The sequence below is a fragment of the Monodon monoceros genome, unplaced genomic scaffold (assembly GCF_005190385.1).
Source record: "Monodon monoceros isolate NGI ecotype Baffin Bay Population unplaced genomic scaffold, NGI_Narwhal_1 Super_Scaffold_7, whole genome shotgun sequence".
NCBI lineage: Eukaryota > Metazoa > Chordata > Mammalia > Artiodactyla > Monodontidae > Monodon > Monodon monoceros.
This window is the reverse complement of record NW_021703784.1, coordinates 29,993,939-30,005,514: the sequence shown is the minus strand read 5'-3', so window position 1 is coordinate 30,005,514 and position 11,576 is coordinate 29,993,939. Positions and strand designations below refer to the sequence as shown.

The following is an 11,576-nucleotide window of genomic DNA, read 5'->3' as shown; positions in this document are numbered from 1 at the left end:
TTCACTAAATTTATTTTAAAAATCATAAAACGTTTCTTACAAAAGAGTATTACATTCTGCACACTGCTCTGAATAGATGCCAGGGACATATGGACTATTGTTACTTTTCCTCCCTGTCCCGCCCCCCCCCTCAATGTTACAGTGACCACAAAGCAAAGTGTTCACAATAATTACATGGGGGGATTTTTTTTTTTTTTTTTCGGTACACGGGCCTCTCACTGTTGTGGCCTCTCCCGTTGCGGAGCACAGGCTCCGGACGCGCAGGCTCAGCGGCCATGGCTCACGGGCCCAGCCGCTCCGCGGCATGTGGGATCTTCCAGGGCCGGGGCACGAACTCGCGTCCCCTGCATCGGCAGGCAGACTCTCAACCACTGCGCCACCAGGGAAGCCCAATGGGGGGATTTTTTTTTAAACCACCAACAATGAACAAAAATTAAAATTCACTCACTCTGCTGCTATTTCAAAATTTCAATGTTAGTTTCTGCACACCCTCCCCCACCCCCACCCCTGTTTGTAAGGAACTAAAACATTACATCTGGTGAACAGCAAAGATGTCACTGCATCTCAAATGCAGAACACCTATGAAGCAGAGGAATGTTGGCTTTTTAAACAGAAGCAGATAAAAAAAAATGATGCAGGACTCCTTCAGTTCTTCACTAGTCTTAGATAAACTTTCCAGAATACTGCTTCACACTATAAAAAAGAAAAAAATATCTTGCATTAGAATCCTTCAGCATCTGCATACTGCTTCACACTGTCCTGCAGCAAATATTGTGCATTCTGTATCTGGTCCTGTGTTCCTATAATGGTAATGATCTGATCTTTGGACCCTTCTAAAGGCTCATCAATTTTGATCGAAGCTCCTGACTCATGACAGATTTGTTTAATCCACTTACCAATTTTGCCAATAATAGATCTAGCCATAGATCCAACTATATCTTTGGGAATAATTACTTGTGTAGTAATAATAGGTCCACCAAGAGCACCATATGAGTCACGACCCCCTGCATAGGAATAATCATTTCCAGAGCCACCCTGTAGTTCATAAGTCATCTGCCACTCTGACGGGCTCCATGTATCTATTGCAGAGCCCCAGGTTTCATCAGCACTGAAACCAACCATGCCATCATAACAGTCTCCAGGTCTTCCTCTTCTGTCATAGGCCATTAGATCTCTTCCTCTAGGTGGTGGGGGAGGAAGAGGAAGATTCCGAGCTCTGCCACCACCCCGGCCCCCTCGTCCAGGAGGAGGTCCTCGACGAGGGCTCCCATCATCATAATCTCTTCTGGATGGAAGCATGGGCCGCCCACCCCGACCAGGAGGCATTCTGTCAAAACCACCTCTTCCCCACATGGGAAATCCCATGGGACATCCGGTGGTCATTGAACATCATTGTAAAACCATCATAATCATAGGTTTCATCATAAAAATTGGGATCATAAGGCTGAGCATGTCCTTTGATGGGAGACTCTGATATAAGATCAAGGATGATCTTTATGCACTCTACAACCCTATCAGGTTTTCCTCCAATAAGAACAACTCTGTCAGTGGATTGAGGACAACATTCCTGGAAAAGCTTGATTGTTGTCTGAATGTTCTCTCGAAGTTCTTTGATTTTAGCACCTTTGACCCCAATAATTTCTCCAGCCAGACTCTGATGAATCAACAGTCTCAACTCACAGTCAAAGTCGCTTCCTTTATAGTGTTGGTAATTTAAGCATTCCACAGCGTCAGATTTGAGCAAGAACTGGCTGGTTGCAGTGGGTGATGGCAACTGCAGGCCCTCTTCCAAGGTACGGATGATTTTCTTCAGAATTTCTCCAATTGTTTCAATATCAGCACTGATACTAATACTTGCTCGGGGCCACTGCTGTGTGGGACTCAAACACTGGCATTGTAGTCTGTACAGAGAGCCTTAATATTCTTGCCTCCTTTTCCAATCACTGCCCCAGCATTCTTGCTCTGAAGCAGAATGCGTAATTCAACCATCTCATCAGTGCTTCTAGATCTTTTAAAAGCTTGTTCCTCTTCCATATCTTCAGGAGGGCGTTTACCAAATTTGCCATTGGTTTCGGTGTTGGGAAAGGTTTCCTCTGGCTGTTCAGTTTCCATTTTCTTGTATTAAATAGACACACCAATCTATTATTAAATATATCCTTGCAGGGCAGAACTGAAGTGTTCTGCTGCAGTTGCCAGGCAAGGCTACCATCCCTATGCCACCGTGCTGCCTCAGCCCTGTTTCATAATCTCGTAAATGCAAATAATAATAACTGGCCTATCTCCTGAGATCCTTATGAGGATCAATTGAGATAAAGCATATGAAAGTGCATTATAAACTGTAAAGTGCCACTTGGCTGGATATTGTCCATTTTTAAAATTATTATTTGGGCATCTACCATAGACAATACTCAGTGTGGCAGGAGGCCATTGAGGGTACACTTCCTCTCCCCAAGCTTTACACATCACAGCCTTATCTAGACCATATGTATTAACAGATGGAAAACTGAGACCCAGAAAAGCTGATGGGCCCAAATGTCATCAGTGGTTAGGGGCAAACAGAGCCAATTAGACTTCAGCTATGTTGATTTTCATCACATGCCCTAACTAATCTACTTGCTCCTTCCCAGACTGTGACCTCCGGTTTTTCTCTGTTTATAAGTTGACCCCTTACCCAATGAGACCTAGCCTTTGCTGAAGGCCAGAGGGACTGCTTTCCCCCTCTCCCTTCTCTTCGCCATCACAGAAAGAGCACAGGTTTGGGTATCCAGAAGAATCAGGTAATGAAAATAGAAAAAGAGATCATGTCAACAGTCCATAATCTCATCTTTGATAAGGAGGACAAAACAATGGATTAACTGGGAACCTGATGAAGAATCCAAAAAGCAAGTGTTTTACAATTAATTCAATTTAATACATACTTCTGAAATGCTGACTCTGCTCAAGTCACTGTGCTAGATTCTCATTAAGGCACAAAGCGTGGCTTTCAGGCAATTATAATAGTGGGGATGAAGAAATGAGAAAAGTGGTCAGGGGGAGCAATGCTACTGGAGTCTAGTGAAGACAAGGGGTGACATTTTAGTTTACATCCTACAATGCACAGGACAGCCCAACATGACAAAGACAAGTCTGGCTCGAAATATCAGTAAGTGCCAAAGTTAAGAAACCTTAGTTAAAACACTTAGACATATTATAATGTATACACTGTATGTATAAGGTAGTAATAAACTCTACCTATATGTGATATATGTGTGTAAAGTATCACAAATTCCAGAAGAATCTGTACTCATGAAAAATTTCAGTACATTAATGAAGAAAAATTATGTCTGCTGGGTAATAAAGCAATAGAACACATATTCAGAGGATTTACAAACTTAGAGCTATAGATTACAATAGTTAATAAATTAAAATTGACAAAAAATGTATAGCAAGTAACCTCCTAATACAGCTGTAAATGGATTTAAAATATAAGCAAAATGAAAATCTATAAAACTGTTGTAAAGGAACAGCTGAAGGGGGATGTAGAAAGGTATTCTATGCAAATGGAAATCAAAAGAAAGCTGGAGTAGCAATACTCATAAGAGAAAAAATAGACTTTAAAATAAAGACTGTTACAAGAGACAAAGAAGACACTATGTAATGATCAAGGGATCAACCCAAGAAGAAGCTATAACAATTGTAAATATATATGAACCCTACATGGGAGCACCTCAATATATAAGGCAAATGTTAACAGACATGAAAGGAGAAATTGACAATAACACAATAATAGTGGGGGACTTTATTGCCCCATTTATGTCAATGGACAGATCATCCAGACAGAAACCCATAGTGAAACACAGGCCTTAAATGACACATTAATGACAGAGTAACTTAATTGATATTTATAGAGCATTCTATCCAAAAGCATCAGAATACACATTCTTTTCCAGTGCACATGGAACATTCTCCAGAACACATCACATGCTGGGCCACAAAGCAAGCCTCAGTAAATTTAAGAAAATTGAAATCATATCAAGCATCTTTTCCTACCACAATGCTATGAGATTAGAAATCAACTAGAAAAACACAAACACGTGGAGGCTAAACAATATGCTACTAAACAACAATGGATCACTGAAGAAATCAAAGAGGAAACCAAAAAATACCTAGAGACAAATGAAAATGAAAACGATGATCCAAACCCTGTGAGACTCAGCAAAAGCAATTCTAAGAGGGAGGTTTATAGTGATACAAGCTTACCTCAGGAAATGAGAAAAATCTCAAATAAACAACCTAACCTTATACCTAAAGCAACTATAGAAAGAAGAACAAACAAAGCCCAAAGTTAGTAGAAGGAAAGAAATTATTAAGATCAGAGCAGAAATAAATGAAATAGAAAGGAAGAAAACAATAGCAAAGATCAATGAAACTAAAAGCTTCTTTGAAAAGATAAACAAAATTGATAACCCTTTAGCCAGACTCATCAAGACAAAAAAGGGAGAGGGCCCGAATCAATAAAATTAGAAATGAAAAAGGAGACGTTACAACTGACACCACAGAAATACAAAGGATCATGAGAGACAAGCAACTATATGCTGATAAAATGGACAACCTAGGGGCTTCCCTGGGGGCGCAGTGGTTGAGAGTCCGCCTGCCGATGCAGGGGATGCGGGTTCGTGCCCCGGTCCGGGAGGATCCCACATGCCGCGGAGCGGCTGGGCCAGTGAGCCATGGCAGCTGAGCCTGCAAGCCCGGAGCCTGTGCTCCGCAACGGGAGAGGCCACAGCAGTGAGAGGCCCGAGTACCGAAAAAAAAAAAGGACAACCTAGAAGAAATGGACAAATTCTTAGAAAGGTACAATCTCCCAAGGCTGAACCAGGAAGAAATAGAGAGTATGAACAGATCAATCACAAGTACTGAAATTGAATCTGTGATTTAAAAACTCTCAACAAATAGAAGTCCAGGATCACAGGTGAATGACGTCACAGGTGAATTCTACCAAACATTTAGAGAAGAGTTAACACTTATCCTCAAACTTCTCCAAATAATTACAGAGGAAGGAACACTTCTTTTTTAAATTTTTCTATAAATATATAACTATATTTATTTTGAATATTAAATAGTTTTTAAATTACAAGCAGTTTATTGAATCACACTATGCATCAATATACAGTAAAAATCTTACAATTTAAAAATGTACATGATTTAAACTGAAAGTTCATTAACTATTATATTGCCGTGAACCTCTTACAACTGTGTTAAAGCACAACAGGGAAACCTCGGAGGTGGGATGGCCCCACGCGTCCTCATTTGCGGCTGGAATGAAGCAGTGGGTACTCACAGCGGGCTGCTGTTACCGTCTATCTACGCCCGTGCCAACTTGAACTTAACCATGTTCCAGCCATTCAAATAACAGGTTGTTGGCGATTCAATACTGTCCACACATCTTTTAAGAATTAATTTACATACTAAAGAGTGTTTTACTTTTTGATAGCCAAAGCTTGGGCCAACCCCGTTACTAAGGAACGTTGTTTTTGAGACTTACACCTGAAGTAACTGTGTACATCCATTCTTATTTTAAGGCTACTTCTCCTAAGGCTAATATTTTGAAGACCCTCGTAACTGAAGCCCGGCATCTCCAGCCTCACACTTGGTTCGCTTCTGGAATTTTCAGATGATGGGCTGAGTAGAGTAAAACCAGGACCTGCCTCCCTTGCACCTGGGCCCTCAGGACAAACGTACAGAAAGTCATTAACCCCACGAACACCCTGTGGAAAGTGTTAATAAAAGAAGGAGGCTTTGAAAGGGGATTCAGGGCAGCAAGACATACCAAGACCTTTCTTAGATAAACCCATTTTCATAGAAACAATCACCTGTACACTCAAAAATAGAACAGATACTCTGTTCGCCATTCAGCTGAACTCATTCTATGAGGCCACAATCACCCTGATACCAAAATGAGTAAAAGATACCACACAGAAAAGAAAATTATAGACCAATATCATTGATTAACATAGATGCAAAAATCCTCAACAAAATACTAGCAAACCGAATCCAACAATACATTCAAAGGATCATACACCATGATAAAGTGGGATTTATCCCAGGGGTGCAAGGAATTTTTGATATCTGCAAATCAGTGTGATACACCACATTAACAAATTGAAGAAAAAAATCATACGATCAACAGACGCAGAAAAAGCTTTCGATAAAATTCCACATCCATTTATGATAAAAATGCTCCAGAAAGTGGGCATAGAGGGAACCTCAACATAATAAAGGCCTTATATGACAAACCCACAGCTAATAACATCATACTCAACAGTGAAAAGCTGAAAGCATTTCCTCTAAGATCAGGAACAACACAGGGATGCCCACTCTTGCCACTTTTATTTAACATAGTTTTGGAAGTCCTAGCCATGGCAATCAGAGAAGAAAAAGAAATAAAAGGAATCCAAATTGGAAAGGAAGTAAAACAGTCACTGTTTGCAGATGACATGATACTATACATAGAAAATCCTAAAGACACTACCAAAAAACTATTAGAGCTCCTCAATGAATTTGGTGAAGTTGCAGGATACAAAATTAATACACAGAAATCTCTTGCATTCCTATACACTAACAACAAAACCTCAGGAAGAGCAATTAAGGAAACACTCCCATTTACCATCACATCAAAAAGAATAAAATACCTAGGAATAAACCTACCTAAGGTGGCAAAGACTTGTACTCCAAAAACTGTAAGACACTGATGAAAAAAATCAAAGATGATACAAACAGATAGAAAGATATACCATGTTCTTGGATTGGAAGAATCAATATTGTCAAAATGACTATAATACCCAAGGCAATCTACAGATTCAATGAAATCCCTATCAAATTACAATGGCATTTTTTGTAGAACTAGAACAAAATAATTTTTTTAAAATAAATTTATCTATTTATTTTTGGCTGTGTTGTGTCTTTGTTGCGGTGTGCGGGCTTCTCACTGCGGTGGCCTCTCCTGCCGCACAGCATGGGCCCTAGGCGTGCGGACCTCAGCAGTTGTGGCGCACAGGCTTAGCTGCTCTGTGGCATGTGGGATCCCCCTGGACCAGGGCTCGAACCCACATCCCCTGCACTGGCAGGCGGACCCTCAACCACTGCGCCACCAGGGAAGCCCAGAACAAAAGGATTTTAAAATTTGTATGGAAACACAAAAGACCCAAATAGATAAAGCAATCTTGAGAAAGAAAAACAGAACTGGAGGAATCAGACTCCCTGACTTCAGACTACTACAAAGCTACAGTAATGGTACTGTTACCAAAACAGAAATATAGATCAATGGAACAGGATATAAACCCATGCACCTATGGTCACCTTATCTTTGATAAAGGGGGCAAGAATATACAATGGAGAAAAGACAGTCTCTTCAATAAGTGATGCTGGGAAAACTGGACAGCTACATGTAAAAGAATGAAATTAGAACATTCTCTAACGTCACACACAAAAATTAAGTCAAAGTGGATTAAAGACCTAAATGTAAGACTATAAAACTCTTAGAGAAAAACATAGGCATAAATTACAGCAATATCTTTTTGGATACATCTCCTAGAGTAACAGAAATAAAGACAAAAATAAATATATGGGACCTAATTAAGCTTAAAAGCTTTTGCACAGCAAAGAAAACCATAAACAAAATGAAAAGATAACCTACAGAATGGGAGAAAATATTTGCAATTGATGTGACCAACAAGAGATTAACCTCCAAAATATACAAGTATTTCAATATTAAAAAGACAACCCAATCAAAAAATAGGCAGAAGATCTAAATAGACATTTCTCCAAAGAAGACATATAGATGGCCAAAAGTCACATGAAAAGATGCTCAACTTTGTTAATAATTACAGAAATGTAAATCAAAACTACAATGTGGTATCACCTCACACTGGTCAGAATGGCCATCATCAACAAGTCTACAAATAATAAATGCTGGAGAAGGTTTTGAGAAAAGGAACCCTCCTACTCTGCTGGTAGGAATATAAACTGGTACAGCCACTATGGAGAATAGTATGGAGGTTCCTTAAAATACTAAAAATAGAGCTACGTGTAATCCTGCAATCCCAGTCCTGGGTATATATCTGGAGAAATCCATGATTTGAAATGATACATGCACCCAGCGTTCATTGCAGCACTATTTTCAATAGGCAAGACACTGAAGCAGTGTAAATGTCCATGGACAGATGAAAGGATAAAGAAGATGTTGTATATATATACAATGGAATATTACCCAGCCATAAAAAAGAATGAAATAATGCCTTTTGCAGCTACATGGATGGACCCAGAGATTATCACACTAAGTGAAGTAAGCCAGATGGATAAAGACAAATATCATATGATATCATTTATATGTGGAATCTAAAAAATGATACAAATGAACTTATATACAAAATAGAAATAGACCCACAGACATAGAAAACAAACTTATGGTTATCAAAGGGGAAAGTGAGGAGGGATAAATTAAGAGTTTTAGATTAACATATACACACTACTATATATAAAACAGATAACCAACATGGACCTACTGTATAGCACAGGGAGCTATACTCAGATTTTTGTAATAACCTATAAGAGAAAAGAATCTGAAAAAGAATAGATATACATGTGTGTATAACTGAATCACTTTGCTGTACACCTGAAACTAACACACATTGTAAATCAACTATACATCAATTAAAAAAAAAACAGCTGCAGGATGTATTGGAACTGGTAATGAAAATAAACAGATCATATCAACAGGCTGTAACCTGCTCTTTGATAAGGAGGGCAAAGCAATGGAGTTTATTGATATTATAGACCTGCTGATAAATATTTAACTGCACTGTTTATCTTTGTGTAGCCAGGAGCCACTGCTCTGCCTGGCAGATAGGGCTCAACATATCTGTTGGCTAGATAAATGGGTGTCAGAGGGTTGTGTGGAACTCATCTAATGATCAGTTTTCATATTCTCTGAAATTTTCATTCTCTTTTACTAAAGAACAGCAATTAAATCATCAAGTTTGAGATGAAGTCACTGGTAACATTCTTGAACCTCTTTGCCAGTCCTGTGAGCTCCTTGGAGCAAGGTCATGTATAATTCATCTATGTATTCTCAGGCTTAGCAAGTGCCTGGCACATCTGGGACTTGATTCATATTTGTTGAACTTTTCTTTTTTTGTTTTACCCCACTGTTTTCACTCCCCATCTGCCTAAACCGATCCCCTCAGTTTTTCATTTTCAGGAGACACATTCACCTCTTCTTTGCTGACTGTCAAGGTAATCCAGCAGGAGCTGATGGGTGCTTTCATTTTCTACTGTCTTCACCCCTTACTCTCCTTGACTCTCTTCTTCTCTGTCACTCTGTTCCCTAGTTTCAGGGGAATAGGTGTCTTTCTTCTTTTTATCATTTTGATGCTCTCAGTTGAACTGATGCTTCTCTCCCCTGAGACTGGACACTGTAGTGCAGTGAAAGAAGAAAGGGGTGCTGGAGACCTTGTTTTATTATTGGATGTGTGACCTTGTATGGGTTACTTAAGTTTTCTGGGAGTCAGTTTCTTTCTGTCAAATAAGAATGATAATAATAATAAACCTGTGCTAATATTTCAAAGGATCAATTGAGACAATGCATATTAAAGCATTTTATAAACTCTGGACTACTTTTTCAATTATTTGTAAATACTTTAAAGAGGCATGTTTTTACTCTACAAATTTTTTAATTATGTAAAACTTAGAGTTTATCAGTAGAGATAAGTTTCCTTCTAAATTTGTCTCGCTGATATAAAATTTTGTCGCTGGAAAATCTGAAGTACAGACAGTCACATCATTGGCCAAGAAGCCATTCATTTGAGGGGAGCTCACTAACCAGGGCTGTTTATATGAGGATGTTTCAGAGGCCAAAAATCAGAATGAATCATCCATCTCACTGAACCCAAGAGAAACAGAGCTTATAAAATTAAAAACCCACATGTAGACAGTGGTTAAAATAGCCAAAGCTGTGCACAGTGTCCTTAAATTAAGTGTTTATACCCATCTGAGGAGCCTACAGAGATCCATATTTATAAGCCGTAACCTGTGAAGATGTAAAGAACCTCGTCCTTAGTCAGAAGGAGGGTGTTCAGAAGAAATGGCAGTGAATCAGCAATCTTAGTACACCTTCTGCCTCTTTGTCTGAATTTGTAGTACGTAACAGAGAATCACTCTAAGTAAATACGATGCCTGTGTTGACTTTCAGTGATGCAACCTTATAGCCAGAAAAGAAAGATCCCCAGGGAGACTGAAGGAGGAAGACTTCCTCTTTAGCTGTGCAAGCTTTCCTCAAGCCCACGGAACCCTGGGAAATGCTAGGTTCCAATGGTGCCATCTAATAGCAGAGGTTACTGATTTTATTGTCCCTCCTTCCCAAAGTGCTTTGCATTTCTTTTTCTTCATTGACTCCTTTTCATGTCTTCAAATGCGCCCAGGTATTTCTCATCTTGAAAAAAGTCCTCATTTAACCCTGCTGCCTCTTCCAGCTATTATCTTAACTCTTTGTTATTAACAAGATTCTCAAATGAATGACCTACATCTACCATTACCCTTTGCTCCACACCATTTGCCTTTTCACTCCTCGGGATCTGGGTTCATTCCTTACTACGCCACTAAAACTACATCCCTTCATCATCCTGGCCAGTCAGTCCTGTTCTTCAGTCCTCAGTCTGGTGACCTCAGCAGCATTGTCCACTATTGATCACTTATAGAAAAGATAATTCTCTTTTCCCTGGTTTATCTGGGGCTCCATTATAGGGATTCTGCCTCTGAAGTCAAGTAGACCTAGGTTAAAAATTCTAGCTGGGAAAGAGAACGGTGTGGATTAAAGGAGCAGATGTCTATAAAATGCTTAGCAGGACACACAGTAACACATTGTAAATGATCATAACATGTCAGCTATTGTTATTATAATTATTAGAGTTTATTTTCACATCTTTCAGTGCCTCCTCCATGTGGGAGATTCTATAACCTATGAAGCCTCCGACTGTGATCTCTCCCCTGAGCACTGGCTTATTTCTATAAAACCCCACTAGAATTGTCATCACCTTAAATTCGACACATCTAAAATTGAGTCTTTCTTCATTTGTCCCATAAGTCTTTTGGATTTTCCTATCTATGTGGGCCATGCTGCTTCCTTTTCCATTGTTCTCACCAAATCAGTGTCCAAGTCCTGCTGGTGACTCCTTCAGGATGCCTCTTACATTCGCCCTTCTCTTCAATCCCTACTTGCATGTCTCTTAACCATATGTTTCTTTCCATTCGAATCTAGTATACATAACGTCTTTCAAATGTGACAATTAGTGATTGACAGATGTTTTTAAATAAAGAATCCTATTTTGAGAATAAAACAGAATGTGGAGAAGCCTAGCAAACATTTTTGGGAAACCTGGATAGTCTAGAACCTCCTCCTTCTTTACCCTGAAGGTTGGGTAAAGATTGTGGCTCTTTACCCAACCCGCAGGCCAAGGGCCCAGGAGCACAGGAGCCGCCCCAAAGTGCTTTTCCTACTCACTCCAAATGCATTCCAGTCAGAGAGCATTCATTCATTCAAG

At 39.5% G+C, this 11,576-nt stretch overlaps 1 protein-coding gene and 1 pseudogene across 1 annotated transcript in view; both read right to left on the bottom strand.

Annotated features, from left to right (window-relative positions):
* MMP20 (matrix metallopeptidase 20) overlaps positions 1–11,576 on the bottom strand; it is a 51,057-nt gene that overhangs the window by 18,173 nt on the left and 21,308 nt on the right. The gene's annotated exons all lie outside the window — the stretch shown is intronic.
* LOC114887160 lies at positions 721–2,112 on the bottom strand (annotated as a pseudogene).